The sequence below is a fragment of the Danaus plexippus genome, chromosome 6 (assembly GCF_018135715.1).
Source record: "Danaus plexippus chromosome 6, MEX_DaPlex, whole genome shotgun sequence".
Classification (NCBI taxonomy): Eukaryota; Metazoa; Arthropoda; class Insecta; order Lepidoptera; family Nymphalidae; genus Danaus; species Danaus plexippus.
The window spans coordinates 8,367,893-8,373,924 of record NC_083540.1 but is presented as its reverse complement, the minus strand read 5'-3'; the positions used below and the strand labels follow the sequence as shown (position 1 = coordinate 8,373,924).

At 33.8% G+C, this 6,032-nt stretch overlaps 1 long non-coding RNA gene across 1 annotated transcript; it reads right to left on the bottom strand.

The window, feature by feature from the left end:
• Nucleotides 1-2,053: 2,053 nt before the first annotated feature.
• Nucleotides 2,054-4,649, bottom strand: LOC116779126 (uncharacterized). Its single transcript, XR_004354172.2, has 2 exons — nucleotides 3,679-4,649; nucleotides 2,054-3,179 (listed from the first exon to the last, which is right to left on the bottom strand). It is a non-coding gene; the product is annotated as an uncharacterized LOC116779126 (long non-coding RNA).
• Between the last annotated feature and the right edge of the window lie 1,383 nt (nucleotides 4,650-6,032).

The window sequence follows — 6,032 nt, the reverse complement described above, 5'->3', positions numbered from 1 at the left end:
AACACAGATATCGGCGCCTTTTTGATGTTACGTTTCTAGTTTACGTATAATGTATTATAATTAATATTAACATAAATATAATTTTTATATCGGAATGTCCATGAGTTTGTTCAGTTTCGCGGTGTCTGTGTCGTTTTTACTTCTGGTTATAATCGTTTTGAATATTAAGTGACAATTATGAGCGTCTTTTATCTTTTAATGGCTCGGATATCATAGATTATATAATATATGTATATTTATGGAGTGGCTCAGACACAGGCCGGTGAGTTCACAGAGTTCTTTATGTTTTCATGTTTGAGACGTGTGTTTGTTTGGTTGTTCCAGCAGCGTTCGCTTCCATTATTCTCTTAATAGATATTGCACGGTTCTTTCCACTTAAGAAGCGGCATCGCTCCCAGTAGAAGATATGTCGAAACTCTGTGTTTGTGCTGCTCCCTACTCGTGAAGAGTTGAGTGTTAATTACCGTTGACGCGCTCCGGGGAGGTATTACGTAATGTGTGGAGAAACAGAACGGAAAGCCGTACATTTTATTTGACAATTTATGTTATACAATCTGCCTTTCTCAGATTCGTTTGTACGTTTTTCTTCTACAGCAAATTTGTATTTACTCTAAGCGCTATTCGAAATCGTTATATGAATATATATGTACTTAAAGTAAAATTAAAATCGGTTCTGTACTCTGCGTAGTTTGAAAGTTTACAAAGCAGAAGTCATGTAATGTTCCAGTAGTTGGATGCGTATATTAATCAGAAGTTGGAACGATCCGTGTTTTATCTAATATGATGTTTTGCATCGAGTGCCATATATTTGACATCTGATATCAGGTTCCGTGGAACTTTACGATTTAATACGGTTATTTGTTTCAATGTTTATGAGCTCTATTAAAGGTTATGTTATCATATGAAGATGTTCTTGAGATGTATGGGAAATACTCGAGTTGCTTGTGTATTGAAATATGGATGGGTTAAATAAATACCTGTATCTAAATGTATTGAAATTCGTTAAATTTTTTTTTATTTTTGAGCAGAAAAAAACCAAACTGCCGTGCATACTACTAACGTCTTTTTCAAACATAATTAGCAAATCATTTATTAACATTTCCACGTTCCAAACAGCTATTAACAATCACTAACAATACTTAGTAGCTAACTATGTACATTGAATTATCATGTTTAATTAACGATTCTACAAGAACAAAAAAAAGATTATGTATACGTACGTGTATATGAGTGTGTGTATGCGTATGTATTACACTAATTTCTAACTTTTGATAACATACTATTTCTAAAAAACGTTCTCTTTTGATAGGTCAATGTGTCTAATATATTAAATCAAACGATTTTTTTTTCATAGGATCAAAGATTATGTAACGAAGGTCCACACTTGTCAGCCTACTGTATTTTTAACAACAATGACATGTATATATTATTTGAACGAACTTTGACATTTCTATACCATGTATAATATACTCACATTCTTTGTTATTATAAAACTCAATCGAATTGTATAACTTTATATGGGACAAACATTCACAAAGTCACGTCTCAAGTTTAAGTTAGTAACAGAAACATAATAATAAAAAATAACCATTAATATGACATTAAAATTACAATAGTGTGTTCTAAAGTTAATAGGTTCACGTGTAATAGGTGTATTGTTTGCTAGGGCGTTCGCCCCGACGTGCGTTCCCGCGCGCCGTGCGACGCCTTTCCTCGGCGATGTGTTTCCAACATTATAACAATTATATTAAATAATTCACCTGAACTATTTCCCATGTTTACATGTTCGAGCGATAAAATTTAATACAACAATAATATTCTCAATGAATATATCTTAATGATTTGTTGTTATCTTTATCGGAATTAATACCAGTATCAAAAGATACTGTCACTCAATAAACGTATTAAGGAGTTGTGTGTGACGAACAAAATCAAAGTTTTGATACTTCTATCATCAGACCGATATATATTTTTATCGAAACGTACATTTAAATTGCTGTGATATCTAAATATTATTAAGAGAAAAACCGTGCTAAGAAATTGTATAGAAGTGTTTTATATAGATATTAAATTCCTTTAATAAGATGAAGCTTTAAAAGATATTAAAATCAATATTTATTTCATATAATGCTTGAAAGGCTGTTAATATGTAAATTGCAGTAAAAGGCAATAGAGACATTAAGTAGTTAAATAACAAACTTATCGTTTACATGCTTCTGTAACACATAAATACACAATTATAATGAGATCTTTTGATCGCGCACACATTACACTTACCACGAGTTTGCATTGTCACTGCATACGACGCGTTTCCAGTTTCACATACAATAATTATGAATGAAAAATTGTTAACGCTATATGTACCGTGACGATGCAAGCTCGGCGTAAATTTTCATTCATTCCATTCATTCAATCCATCTTAATTATATATCATAAGCATTATAGTTAATTTTTTTCCCCTTTGACGTGTTTATATATGATTTAAAATATATGTCACATGAGACATTACACATCATTGTGATAAGTTCGTTAATAGATATGTTTTCTCACAAAAATATTTTTCCTTAAACTTAACTTAGCTTTTATTTTAAGGTATAATTTTAATTGCGTTATCAACTGTACGTTGTTTTAGTTAGAATCAAACATGGAACACTTGAGAGACTTAAAATACGTTAGATCTAAAAATATTCTCATATTGAGACGTGAACAGGTAAACTCCGTTTTTGGTTTCCATTATAAAATGTTCTGCCGGCAGCGGAGAGGTAACTCCAGAGACGGCTTTAAGGCGTTATTTACAGGCTTAACTATGGCCTGTCAAAACTCATGCACATCGCGAGAGAGCTGTATTACATACGAGAATCGGGCACTCGTGTTGAAAATTAACTCATTTTAACGTTATTTGCTATAAAATAATGACAGATATGTCTAAATTAACATACATTTCACTCCGCTAAAAAGGTTTTAAGGTTAATAATATAAACAAAACAAATAAATCATAGTTGTTAAGTTTTACATGTCGGGGTGTTGGTGGGAGCGGGCGCACGGGGAGGGGGTCCGTTGACCTCGCGTCGGGTTTACGAGTGCATTTGCACAGTGACACCCCCCCTCGGCCCTTCGTCCCCCCAGCCCGCAACCCCGCAACCCCGCGCCCGCAGACGTGCGTGCACGCAGCGCTGATTCTGGAAATTGCAAAAACCGACCAATTATGATTGATACCACCGACCGACAGCCGACAGCCGACAGCCGAACTAACCGAGAAAAAGTTGAAAACCCCACGACCGAAATGGATTGCTGTTGACTCGATAAAGTCAGGGCGCTGCAGCGGCAAAAACTTATGATTTACGACCGGACGGCCAGTTCTTATTTTCACATATAAGGTACAGCGCTTGTTCGCAATCCCATTATAACAGTAATCGGGCTATTATCGCGGCGCTGAACGAATGTCTCTATTCACATATCAATTTCTGAAATTAATTAATTTATACTACGTCCATTCACTTATAAATGATATATACTTCGAGGTCAGACCACACTCCACAGGTTTAGTGCGGCTTTAGCGACAAGGGAAACCGTATTCGTTGAAACAATTTAGTTCACAGCCAACAAAGACCCGGTGACCGCTACCACGAGACTGTCAAAACAATGGCAAATAAAATAACATTAAAGTAACATACAAACCTAACAATATCCTCTTAGCCGACCACACACACGGCGTGGCGGTCACCTGTGTTCCGTGGACTGGGTTCTGTAGCAGCGGGGAGTAAAAAAGCTAAAACAGCTCCTAGTGACGGTGGCTCTGTGTTTGCGCAGGCGCGGAGTGTAAACATAGCGTCACCAACAGGCAACGGCGTACAACAGTGTACAGTCGCACGATCGAAAACTCAACATCTGCGCACACAACACAGTTTTGTAATCATATTATTAAAGAGCACATCAATTAAAACACAATGTTAACTAATGAACTTTGTTAGAGTTTGGTCTCGCTCTGGAACAAGATAGTTTTTCAAAACAAATTAACAGTCATTTGTAATTTAATTTTAATTTAACTAATTAGAAAAGGAATGGCTATATTCTGTTTTTTTAATTCGTTCTAATGAGATACGTAACAAATAGCAGGTACATACAAACAAGTTCTTCCCGAATTTTAGGTACTAAATTAAATTATTATCACATAATAATGTTGAAATAATCACTTGTTCTATTTTATCATTGTTGAAAGTCTTTGTCCAACAAATAATTTCCATGTATTAAAGAGAATGCTTCCCAAACACCGAGCATTCAGTCGACAGAAACATAACATCTATTATTATTTCAACTGTTTGTTAAATGAATATTACTCTCTACTAATATTACTCTCATAGTTGTAACAAGTGTAAAACAATGGCCGTCTATTTAGAAATTCTTGAATATAATTATCGCCATACAGACCATTATTTAACGGTTTTGACGCGGAGTTTTCTCCGCAGTTACTACGAGAGCTTTCATTCTTAATTAGTTTAAAAACAAAGTCTTATTTATCGTTTTAATTAAGCCTGGTAATGTAGAAGGTTCAAAGATTTATGTGCTTTTCATATGTATGGATAGTAAAGTTATAGAAATTTACTAATTTTTTTAAAAATATCTACTTAGATTGAGTAAGGTGCGGTCTGGTGGAGTGTAAGGTAAGTCACTCCGCCTCGCTTAACTTTAAATTAACCTTTATCCGGTTAGATTTCTGGTTATAACCATATTTAACTACGATAATCTGACAGATGCTTCTATTTTTCTTGAAGTCTGCCATGAAGAACCTCACTCAGAGAAAACCTTCACATCTTGTCGAAATTTTAAAGACCTGTTTGTCATACTATAATAATCGTAATTCAGACTCGAAGCCTACACGGAACTGTTGTATAGGCTTCTCAATAACCTCTGATACAAAATAATTTTAAAATTATTATTTTACGACAACTTATATTGTTTTATATTTCTTTTGATAAGAATAATTTTAGTTCGGTTATTTAGTAACGCTACGAAACTATTAATAAAATTAGGTCTATAGGAAATGTAACTAATTCTGACCACTACCAGACAAATTGTCACGAGTAAGATACCATCCACTACGAGGTCAGGATGAAATGGTGATACTTTAATGGGCACAATATAATCCTTAATAATTTACCATATGACCTTACTATATGACCTTTAAGAATAGCTCCTGAGTTAATCGTACAGCCTGCCACATCAGCTCTCCAAGATATCGCCAATCCTTTATCTGAAAGTAAAGAAATTAAAATGTGGCCAAACTCTGTTATAATATTATTAATATCTCATTATCAAATAAATGTAGGGGTGTGCAAGTGTCGATAAAATTATTATATGTCGTATATATTTTAATTCCTATTTATTAATAGATATTTATGAATTAGCATGTCTTATGAGCACTTTTAAAGGCAATTATCCACCATGAACTAGAAAGTTCTAAGTCCCAATGAAATAGATTCTCTTTTAAGTTATCTTTTGATTTCAAAAACCTTTCACCTTGGACACGTACTTACCGTCTCCGTTAAGTAGTGAAAGGTTTAAGAAAGCATAGATATAAATATATCAAAATTATTTTAGTCATTATATAGCTCTAAATTTCTCACCGAAACCCTAAACCCTAAGATTTTCCTTAACTTTGACTTTATAGTAAATAATTATTAAATTTACCTTAAATGGTTGGAACGCGGTACGCCTGCCCTCTTAATTAGACGCCTACATGGTCGCAGAATCCGTTAGATAGTTCTCTTCAAATCGTTCCATTTAGTAACTTTATTTATGTACAATAAATAAACAAAGAACTTAAACGTTCAAAACACTTTTTTTAAATATTCTTACAGATATTGACATTGATATTTTTGAATTTTTTTTACTTTGTGTAGGATGTTGCGAGTTAAATAGAAATATAATTTTGTTGTCAGCGGTTTGGGTCTTAAGTCGGTAGGATTCTGAGAGACAACTTCTAACTAATTTCTATTTATGGTCTCAATAGTATATACATTCCTACTTTGAAT